The sequence below is a fragment of the Carcharodon carcharias genome, chromosome 30, assembly GCF_017639515.1.
Source record: "Carcharodon carcharias isolate sCarCar2 chromosome 30, sCarCar2.pri, whole genome shotgun sequence".
NCBI classification, from domain to species: Eukaryota; Metazoa; Chordata; class Chondrichthyes; order Lamniformes; family Lamnidae; genus Carcharodon; species Carcharodon carcharias.
The window spans coordinates 36,000,937-36,009,946 of NC_054496.1; the positions used below are offsets into that span (position 1 = coordinate 36,000,937).

At 51.4% G+C, this 9,010-nt stretch overlaps 1 non-coding gene across 1 annotated transcript; it reads left to right on the plus strand.

Moving 5' to 3' along the window:
• The first annotated feature begins 590 nt into the window (after positions 1-590).
• trnal-uaa lies at positions 591-673 on the plus strand. Its single transcript has one exon. It is a non-coding gene; the product is annotated as a tRNA-Leu (tRNA).
• The last annotated feature ends 8,337 nt before the right edge of the window (positions 674-9,010 follow it).

The window sequence follows — 9,010 nt, forward strand, 5'->3', positions numbered from 1 at the left end:
GTTCTTCAATCTGACGCAGTCCCAGTGGAGTTATTTCCACCTCAAGTGAGCTAATCTTCTAATAGGGATTAGAATTCCTGGGGGAATTTCCCCACCGCCTGGTTCCTCACTTCACGGGAATGGGACCCAACCACCTCTCGGAGCTCAGGTTATGTTGATGTTCCGCTGATGATATCTTAGTATTATCTGGTGTTTGAGCAACTTTTAATCAGGTTCATGAACAAATTCTTCCATCATCCCTTCACCCACATTGCATCTCTCGCTCTCATTCATTCTTTATTCCTTACAATCCAGAAAGGGTTCGGAATCAGAGCTCACCCCCAAATCCTCTGTACGCAGATCCCCTTCTGTTCCCCTGTTTGATCCAAGAGACCACTGGATAAATTACAACCCTTTATAAACACTGAAAGCTGTCTCACAGTGCTGGACACGGAGTTAAATACACTGCAGTGTTTATAGATGGTTTTCCAGTTCACAGTCTGTTCCAATTCATTAGCTTCGGAAGGACGAGCAATCAGAATGAGAAACTGTACAAGGTCAGATGGCATCTGAATCACATTCAATTTCATTTGATTCAATGCTCCCCATATACCAGGATTGCCAAGTGGTTAAGGTGTTGGACTTAAGATCCAATGGACATGTGTCTGCGTGGGTTCAAACCCCACTCCTGGTAGTTGTGTTTTTCAGCTGTTACTTGTCATCTTGCTGCTCAATTTAACAGAAGAAATAGGAGCACATGGTCCCTCGAGGCTTCTCTGTCGTTCAATTAGATCATAACTCATCAAAGCCTGGTCTCAACTCCACTTACTATACTGTTCCCCACAACCCTTAATTCTCCTGTCATTTAAGATTCAGTCTAACTCAGCCTTGAGTATATTCAATGAGCCAGTCTCCACTGCTCTCTGGGGTAGAGAATTCCAAAGATTCATAATCCTCCGAGAGAAGAAATTCCCCCTCATCTCTGTTTGAAATGGGTAATCCCTTCACACCATCATCCATTCTGTTGTTTAATCACTCCTTCCTGTGATAGAAGGGTTTGGCACATACAGGGTTAAAGTGGGACTGAGCCCAGTACCACCCACACAATGATGTAAGAAGGCACATGACCCAGACCAAGGGTCTGTGTGTTGTTGAATAGAGATGTTTTAAGACCTGGACATGGAGTTAGCTCCTTGCCTGTACCCTTTACTGCATATATGTATATTGTTACAAGTAGTTACTAAAGACTTGCTGTTAATATTCAGAAGACTATGAAGATTTCTTGAACAGATTGTGTGACCAACACCATCCCAACAAGGTGGCAGCTCAGGATCAAAAACCCTCAACTTAACTAAAACGCGGAAAGACTAAGACCTGAATTTTACTCTCGGGATGTGCCTGAAGTCAGCATAGCCAAAGCGGATGTAAAACCAGCTCCCGGATATAAAACCCACTCTTACGCTTGGTGGCCAATTAATGCCCTTGCAGTGTGAAATGGGATCGCCGGATGCTTTTTCTGTGTGGGGGGGTGTGCGGGAACTCGTCAGGCACCAGGTCCAATGGGGACCCGGCGGACTATTGGAAAACGGAAGAGGCAGCTCCCAGAAGGCTGCCAGGAGGCAGTTGGGTCACTGCCTGAAGACTCTAGCACCTGGGCAGTGATGTTTTCATCGTGCCCTCCTGCCTTGGCCTCCCTGCTGGCCCTACACCAACTGAGCCCATGCCCACCTGGCCTCCTCTCCCTCCTGCCCCTCCTTTCCCCTCCAGGGGAGGTTCCACCGGTGGAATACACTGTCCCCATTAGATGGGATGCAGAGGAGCAGTGCCTTTAACATGAAGGAGCAACTGTGCTGTAATACTCAGGGGGACCTTCCAGGGAAGATGAGGACCTGCGATGCTGAAATGTGGGCTTGACAATCAAACGAGATGCCAGGAAACTCTGGGGCAACTCTGGACTCACACAGCAAAGGACTGGCAATGACAGAGAAAGTGCTGCTGCTCCGGGGGCTTTTTATCCTCCCCATGGATGAGGAAATGATAAAAATTTGATTTCCGCTCACTTGGTTTTACCCAGTGCGACGAGTGAAAAATTGCACAGACAACGTAAAATCGCGGTCAATTGGCCCTTTAATTTTTGGCGGGCGCTGCTCTGACTCCCCCGTGTGCCCACTGATTTCTACCCACTGGTTTTGTTCATGGAAATTAAATTCCTCAGCCTCTCGGGAACGCTGCGACTGTCCGATTCAGAAAGCAGCAAGCCTGCATTGAATTTGAGCACCTCACTACTCACAACAGTAAATCACTGAACAAAATAAGTCCACAGATAGCTGACCCATGCAGCCATTGTTAAAAATTTTCCTTTGAGAAACACGCTGCCACCATGTTGCATAGCCCACCAAACCCGGCAAGCGTGGGCCCTTTGTATGACAGTGAACAGTGATGCCATCTTGGAAGCCTGTAAGCTCTTAAAGCTGTACCCACACTTTCAACATCTTAAACATGGATCACAATTCAACACTTCCAACTCCACTTGGACTAACCCAAGGGCCAGGCCAGTCACAGAATTAGGGGATTTGGAGAAATTTTTTTTTAAGCTGCAGCATCGCTTCTGGCTTAAATAAAAAGTCAGAGGAAGAGCAAGTAACACGCTTCTTTAGTTTACAGGGCCAATTGTAGATGACATCATCTTAAGACGGAACATTAATGAGTCATTTGCCAAATTTGATGAGGTTTTAAAATCCTTTGATGTTTATTTCCACTTGCAATCCAAAAAAAAAATGCAGAGAGCTAAATTCAACAAGAGTGTGGGACAGCATGGGGAGCCTGTCGATTCTTCCATCAATGATCTCGACAGATTGGCAGACGGGTGTGAATATGGAGATTGGGAGTCTGAACTCATCAGAGACAGAATCGTGGTGGGTGTTGCAGATGATTCACTCTGACATCCAACAAACTAAATATGATCTAACCCTGGACAAGGAAATCTGGAAAGTTAGACTGTCTGAGCCACACGAGAAACACAGGACAACCCTAAGGGGAGAGAATACAACATGGGGCAGTAACAACCCTCCGTCCAGCTTATCAAAGTCACAAAGGCACCAGGACAATCCAAATCAGGGAAAGCAATCCTATACTTACCTGGCAGGGGAGAGACCATGATCACGGTTGCTTCTGTATGTGTTTAAGGGTTGTTTTTGTGGGTATCATTTCTTTTACAGGGTGGTTTCACCAAAGGCTCTGGTCTTTTTGCTCTTTGGTGTTCGAGGCTCTTCTGTGGCTGTTTGTTCTCCTTTGAAGTGGTTTCAGGGCCGAACATTGGGAACTTAAAGAGGTGATGGCTGCAACCAGTCACGCCCCAAACCAGGGGGTAGGTAACACCAATAGGGTGGCGGTGACAGACAGCGAAGGAGGTGCACCCATGGATCGGGCCTTCTTCTTAAGCAAATCCTTTTGGAGTCATGTGGATTTGAAGCTGCGGACATCTACTCCCTGCAGGGCTTCCCCAGCACTGGATATTTCGACATGACCTTCAGGTATGTTGCTGCCTGCGTCGAGTTCCTGAAGGTGTTTGAAGAGAAGAGGCACCAGCTGGAGATGAGGATCCTGACGGTGGAGCCGCTCTTTGCTCTGCCGTTGCAACGGGGCCGTGTGGTGACGGTGGATCTCTACAACCCCAACGTCCCTGTCGCCGACGTGCTCACCTTCCTCGCCAGGTACATCGACAAGGTTGGGAGCTGCATCAAGGTTAGAGATGCCTTCAGGATTTGGACAGCAAACGCCAGGTTAAGATCACGCTTAAGGGAGCCATCTTCCACCCTCCTTCCAGCTTCAATTTTGGGGGAAGCCGTGGCTACCTTGTCTACGCTGGGCAGCCCAAACATTGTCGCTCATGTGGCAAGTCTGGTCATGTGGCGGCCAACTGCAGCACTGCCCTCTGTAAGACCTGCAAACAGGAAGGGCACCAGACAAAGGACTGCAAACAGACTAAGTGCTGCAACCTGTGTGACGAGGCAGCTCACCTCTACAGGAACTGCCCCAAATGCTGCCTCACTTATGCATAGGCAGCCAAAGCTAATGAGAGGGAAGCAGAAGAAATGCTTCGTGTCACTACTACCAAGGACACTTGCAACACTCCAACCACCATGGCCCCCAGTGAGAACAACGGGATAAAGGAGGACACAGAGAGAGACAAGGTGGAGGAAAAGATTGAGGCAGCAGACAGCCAATCAACAGCACTGTCCCCTGATCCTCCCACTGCTCAGGAGAGTGAATCAATGGAGGAGGAAGCAGCAGAAAATCAGCAGGGGGAGTGGCAGCTGGTGAAGAGAGCCAAAAGGAAGAAAGGGCTAAGAAGGGACCAAGCCACTTCCCAGACAAGTGGCAAGAGGCGTCTCCCTGCCAACGCGGATGACAAGGGCAGCTGCTCTTCAGACGAAGATATGCCAGGGCGGCACCTACAGAAGAAGCGGCAAAGCTCAAGGGAGTTGGAGGACGAGACACCCGAGCTCCAGAACATTGGAGACAATGAGGAGACCAGCGAACCCCAACTTTGCCCACAACCCGAAGAGGCCAGCGCACCTCAGCCCCAGGAATCTGGGAGCAGTGAGGCGCTCAGCGCACCCCAGCTCTAGGAAGCCAGGAGCAGCAATGCCCCAGAGGGGGAGAGGATTGGAGAAGCTTCTCCAACAGAGGACATTTCAAATCCCGTTCTCTGCACAAACCCCCAGATGCCACCTGAGTGGAACATCTCCAATGGGGAGGTTCAGGATAGTTTCCTCAGCCCATCCAAAGTGAGGCAATTTGTGAACACTATGGGTATGCAGGAGCAGACCAAAGGTCTGGGACTCTCAGAGCCTAAATGCTTTAAAATGGGTGTAAAGATTGTATCCGTAAATGTGCATCACATTAAATCTACTACGCGATGTGTTGCGACCTTCGAGTACCTTGCCAAGGTCAAAGCTGACCTGTTGGTTCTGCAGGAGTGTGCGATACCGCACCTCAGCTCCTACAGGCAATGGTCACGATGTTGGTCCCATGGGCCATCGATCTGGTCGGGAGGAAACAACTCTAGTTCCTCCAGCCTGGGCATTCTGCTGCAGGGAGGCAACTTCACCGTCTCCGCAGTTAAGGAGGTGGTGGGCGGGCGCCTCCTTGAAGCAGACGTAATGTACAAGAATGCTCCACTCCGGTTAATTAACGTGTACGCCCCGGCACAAAAGGCCGAGCGGCTGGCAGTTTTTCAGCAGCTCCCATTGCTGCTGATGACCTCCAGGCCGGTCATTCTGGGTGGCGACTTCAACTGCATCATCGATGTGGCTGGACGTTCCGGCATGGCCGACAGCAGATTGGATCGTCCAGATCGCTGATGGAAACAGTAAAGGATGCCAAGCTGCATGACGTCTTCAGCAACCCTGCAGACGGAGCGCAGCGTAGATACACCTGGTCGCGGCCAAACAGGTCCATCTATTCCAGGATAGGATTCCTGTTTGTGTTCCGTGCATTCGCAGTCAGATCCACCAATGTCAAGCTGGTGTTCTTCTCTGACCACTGCCTCCTACTGGCTGAGTGCCACTTAGAGGAAGACCTGAGGGTGGGCAGGGGGGCATGGAAGCTACACTTGCAGCTGCTGACCCCAGAGAACATTGAGGAGCTCAAGAGAGATTACAAAGGTTGGAGAACCGTGAAACCCCTCTTTGAGTCCCTGACACACTGGTGGGAAGTGATCAAGGGAAACACCAAGAGGTTTTTCATTCTCAAAGGCACCCAGAAAGCTATAGAGGAACAAATGGAAATGTCCCGACTCCAGAAAAACATGCAGAACCTGCTCCGGCTGCAGTCGATGGGGGTCAATGTCAAGGAGGAACTCCAAAAGGTGAAGAGCCAGCAAACCTTGCTCTTTGCCTCGGAGGCCTCCAAGATGAACTTCCGTTCCAGAGTCCACTCCATGTAGCAGGATGAGACGTGCTCACGTTTCTTCTTCTAAAAGGTACACAGAGAGAGCTCTGTGATCAGTAGCCTGAAGGAAGAAGACGGCTCAGTAAAGTCATCGCAGTCCGACATTTTGAGGATCAGCAAATCCTTTTATGCCGGATTGTATGACGTGAAGCCTGGGACACGATCACTGTCCTGGAAAAAGGGGGAAGAGTGCATCACCTCTTAAACCGGTTCAGTAACAGTCAGGGGAGTGAAGGGGACATCCGGAGACTCTGGATATTTATACAGAACAGACAGTCAGTGGGAATTTGGGAAGGGAAGGAAGAAGGCAACATCATTAATTCAACAATTTACTGACACATATCTCTTTGTCTCCCTTTTGCTCCCTCGATCTGTTTCTGTCTTTTTCTGTTTTTCTCTCTGTCTCTGTCTGTCTCACACCCACTGTCTCACTTCCTTTCTCAAAATCTTTGTCTCTCTCTCTGTCTTTTACTTTGAATCTGTCTACAGAGCACTAAATCTCTCTCTGTCCCTGTCAACCTCTCTCTCTATCCCTCTTTGCCTCCATATCTATCTCTCCCCCTCTAAATCTGTCTCTAATCCTCATTTCCTTCATGTGTCTCTCTCTCTCTTCCTGTCTCTGTCCATCTTTGCCCCCATGTCTCTCTCTCTCTCTCTCTCTGTCTCTCTCAATCTGTCTCTATCCCTCATTTCCTCCATGTCGCTTTCTCTCTCAATCGGTCTCTGTCCCTCTTTACCCCCATCTTTCTCTCTCTCTCTATTTCTCTACCTGGGCTGAATTTCTCTCTGGGGCAGGTGTGATCACACGCTGGGCACGTGGGGCAGGTGTGATCACACGATGGGCACGTGGGGCAGGTGTGATCACACGGTGGGCACGTGGGGCAGGTGTGACCACACGGTGGGCACGTGGGGCAGGTGTGACCACACGGTGGGCACGTGGGGCAGGTGTGATCACACGGTGGGCACGTGGGGCAGGTGTGACCACACGGTGGGCACGTGGGGCAGGTGTGACCACACGGTGGGCACGTGGGGCAGGTGTGATCACACGGTGGGCACATGGGGCAGGTGTGATCACACGGTGGGCACGTGGGGCAGGTGTGATCGTGCGGTGGGCACGTGGGGCAGGTGTGATCACACGGTGGGCACGTGGGGCAGGTGTGATCACACGGTGGGCACGTGGGGCAGGTGTGATCGTGCGGTGGGCACGTGGGGCAGGTGTGATCACACGGTGGGCACGTGGGGCAGGTGTGATCGTGCGGTGGGCACGTGGGGCAGGTGTGATCACACAGTGGGCACATGGGGCTGGTGTGATCGTGCGGTGGGCACGTGGGGCAGGTGTGATCACACGGTGGGCACGTGGGGCAGGTGTGATCACACGGTGGGCAAGTGGGGCAGGTGTGATCACATGGTGGGCACATGGGGCAGGTGTGATCACGCGGTGGGCATGTGGGGCAGGTGTGATCGTGCGGTGGGGGTGGGCAGGAAATGCCCGAACACTGTCAGGTGATTAATTTGCAGGATGGGGCAGGTTAGAAAGACCCCTGGACAAACATACCAGCTCCACAGCCGGGAGCAGCTCAACTGGGGGCACAAATTTCAGAAAAATAATTTATTTTTTCAAGTGAAGAATTCACCCCCCGTTTGGGACTGTCACACCCCCCCCACCATTCAAATCCTCATAGATTCATTTTATCCCCTTGGAAACGCCATCACTCCCCTCCCCCACATCGAGTCAGCTCCTGAGACCCCCTCACTCCCCTCCCCCACAGTCCAGTTAGCTCCTGGGAACCCCTCACTCCCACCCCCACCCCCCCCCCCAACAGTCCAGTCAGCTCCTGGGACCCCCTCACTCCCCTCCCCCACAGCCCAGTCAGCTCCTGGGACCCCCTCATTCCCCTCCCCCACAGTCCAATCACCTCCTGGGACCCCCTCACTCCCACCCCTGCTCAGTCATATGTCTGAGATGAGACACAGAGTGGCTCCATGGTTTAGTGATGCCTCCCTGCAGGTCCTCCTCCAGACCGTCCGGGAACAGTGGGAGTTGCTCCGGGTGGAGGGAGGGTTGAGGCTGGCAGAGATGGGTGACCATTCTGAGGTGGCAATGGTTTACAGGTGATGGGATGTGGCTCAGTTCGGTGCCTCATTCCTGCACAAGATGAGTCAAACTCAAATTGTCTCTGACATTCCTGGCACATCCCTCCATAGCCCTCACATCTTGGAAAGGTGCTGCGACATTCCTGGCCTCTTCCTCAGAATCCTCACCATCGTCCTCACCTGAGTCAGAGAGCAGCTCCTCATGTCTTCACCTGGCAATTCCTCTCCTCCCTACAATGCCACATTGTGCAATGCGCAGCCCTCGACTCACTCTCAGACACCATAAACCTGCCCTCCCTCAAGCCGCACCTGCCCTCCATCGATTCAACTGCCTTCTCAGAGGGTGGATCTTCCCTGTGGGGTACAACTGCCACCCAGGACCCGATGACATCTGACAGGATGGACCCAAACCAGACATTTGCTTCCCTCCCAATTTTTCACCCCTACCCACACCACCCAAACCCCCCAGTGTCTTTCTGTTTCTCCCGTTGACACCCCGACCCCACCTGCAATACCCCCCTCTCCGCTCTTGCTGCTACTGACAGTCCTTGTCTGTGAATATTCTCCTGTTCCCCTCCTCTTTGCCTCAGAGTTCAGCAAAGAGAACCACTCACCGTTTGTCCAAATGGACCAGCTCACCTGGTGCATGCCACCTTTAACCAGCCCTAAATCAGGTGGCACAAGTTTCCCATTCACCGCTGACTTAATCTTGATGGTTGGACTTAATGTTTAAAAGTTGTAATTTAATGAGTATTCATGGGATGCTCATGTAGGGAAAAGAAGTTCCCGTCATCGGACACTGTGAATGCCGACCCACCACTGAAATGTCGCCAACTCAACCCATTAAACTCTTTTTTTTCATTTGTTCATGGGATGTGGGCATCGCTGGCTGGGTCAGCATTTATTGCCCATCCCTAATTGCCCTTGTTCAGAGGGCATGAAGAGTCAGCCACGTTGCTGTGGGTCTGGAGTCACATGTAGG